Below are 2,668 nucleotides of genomic sequence, written 5' to 3' on the forward strand. Positions count from 1 at the left end.
CCCTGCCTGCCAGTTTTGCTCCTCTGAACCAGTGCCACCCCCAGGGCCAGGGGGCTAGTCCAGCCCCGTGCCAACTAGCCTGCACAGGGGTGCCCTACCAGCCAAAACACCACGAGGTTTGGTGCCAGGGGCAGCCAGAGGGAAGCACTGTAGTCAGGGGCAGAACTAGAGGGATCAAGGCTCTGATCAATAGGACAGCAGCAGGCGCTCAGCCCCAGAGAGTCTGAAGGCACTGGCCACATCTCCAGCAGCACAGCAAGGCTGGCCACCCACCCCTGGGCTCTGCTCAGAGCTGGCAGCTCTCTCTCGCTCCTCAAAAAATGACCCTGCGATCCCATATCTTTCCCATGGATCCCTGTGGGAGCAGGGCCAGAGTGCTCACCACATTGCACAGCTCACCCCAGTCCCCGAGATCTAGAGCATCCACAAAAGCTGGTGCCCTTCAGGCTGCAGGACCGGGGGCAATGCCATCAGAGGGTTCCTCTGCGCTGGCTCAGCCTGGCCACAGCCCTGGGAGAGAAAGCTCCAGACCAACACTTTCCCTCTTTTTCCCAGATCAGCTGGTACAAACCTCTGATCCTGGTGGGAGGAACGAGATGCTGGGCTTTCTCTGCCGAAGCTGTGCCTAAGCCGTGCTCCCGAGGGACAGCAGCCCACAGCCCCGCTGCTGCACAGCGGTTTGTGCCCCCAGACTGGTGCCTACTTCTGCTGGCAAATGGCAGCACCAAGCAGGGCTGCGCCAGCCTGATTTGCTCCCAGATCTTTTCCTGAAGCAGAGAGTGGGAGGTAGGAGGATGGAAGAATTGGAAAGTCACAACTTGCCAGCTGGGATCACCCAGATGGGTGCAACGCAGCTGTGCCCATCATCCCCTGCTGAAACCCGCCCACGCAGTCGGGCAAAGAGCTGCTCTGCTCTCGCTACCATCTACTTTAACACTGGCCGCCGCACGGCCACCGCTCCTGCCTGACAGACAGGGGGCTGCGAGGGGACCTGGCTCCCACCTCGCCTGCCAGCTGAAGGCAAGTGGTCCAGGATGGGAAAGGCAAATGGAAAGGAAAGGAACAAAGAGGAGAAGCAAAAGGGTGTGAGAAGAGATGGGAAGGTGCTCGTCAGTTCCTTGGTGCAGCTGAACCCCAGGTCGCGGGTTACCGTGTCCTGCTCAGCAGCAACCCACTACAGCTCTTCCAGCATGAATAACATTGGAGTTTGGCGGCAGCAAAAAATGAGAGAAGATGCCCTCTCTACAGAGCAGGTACAGGAGAATTCCAGGCAGAATTGGGCAAGTGCTCAGGAAAAGCAGCTACAGGAGCCAAGTATGGAGTCACCCGAAACACCTGTACTAGCACGAGGTGCTTGTAAAAGGCAGGAAAGATTCTCCTCAGATTACTGCCGTCCATAATAGTAACAGAGGTAAGGGTACTTTTTAACAAAACCCACCGAAGAATCCAGGTGCTGGAGCAAGTGCAGAGAAGGGCAACGGAGCTGGGGAATAAATCTGATGAAGGAGCTGGGGCTGCTGAGTGTGAAGAAGAGGAGGCTGAGGGGAGCCCTCATCCCTCTCTGCAACTGCCTGACAGGACGTTGTGGAAAGGTTGGGGCTGGTCTCTTCTCACGGGGAACGAGTGACAGAACCAGAGGGAATGGCTGCAAACTGCACCAGGGCAGGGTCACACTGGGCAGGAGGAAAACGTTTTCCCAGCAAGAGCCGTCAGAGCTTGGCACAGGCTGCCCAGGGAGGGGGTTGAGTCCCCACCCCTGGAGGGGTTTCAAGGTCACTGAGATGTGGGGTTGGGGGAGATGGTTTAGGGGTGAGCTCTGTAGAGTAGGGTCAGTGGTTGGACTCGATGATCCCAGGGGGCTTTTCCAACCTGAAGGATTCTGTGGTTCTATGAATGAACTTGGGCCCTCATTTAAGAGCTTCACACGGGTATGTGGAGGGAAGGGGCATTAAACCCCGCCACGGATGGTTAGGATATAGCCAAAGATTCACTGTGAGATCCCAGCTGTGGAGACTGCCTCATCTCTTATTTTAAAAGAAGAAAACAGCCCCAGGCATTGCTGGAATAGGCCTCGCCTTTCTCTTGCACACACACAACCTAGCCCATCTGGCACCAGAGCGATGTGGAGCTGCATCCTCAAGGTTAGGAGCAGGCAGAGAAGAGCAGGAACTGAACTGTTTGGATGGTGTGAAATCCCCAGCTATTCTGAGTGAGCATCTTGGAGGCCATCCAAGGGAGACAACTGCGATGGAACACACCGTATGGAGCCACGGCAGCTCCTGCCTCCCCAGGGCCACCAGCAGATACCACAGCTCCGCAGAAGGTCACTGTCACAGCTTGTGGCCCATAGCTTTCACTGGGACAACGGGGGCTGGGTCAGCTTCGGGAACAGCAGCATCAATAAAAGCTGATGGGGTTGAACATGTCAGAGGTGGACACCCGTGGCACTCACACAACCCGGCAACTTGAGACCTCAGGCTGTGGCTGGTTAAATGCAGAAGAAAGACAGAAGTGCAGTTACAGCTCAACTACTTTCCATCAGGAAAGTCGTGAGTCTCATGCTCTTCCCAAATTTTTCTTGTCCACATCGGTGCTTAACACACCTGCAAAGGGGAAGTTTCTGCCAGGCCACCTGTCCTGTTACCTCTCTCGACAACAGCGGCAGGGG

Source organism: Apaloderma vittatum, unplaced genomic scaffold, assembly GCF_000703405.1.
Source record: "Apaloderma vittatum isolate BGI_N311 unplaced genomic scaffold, ASM70340v1 scaffold20942, whole genome shotgun sequence".
NCBI classification, from domain to species: Eukaryota; Metazoa; Chordata; class Aves; order Trogoniformes; family Trogonidae; genus Apaloderma; species Apaloderma vittatum.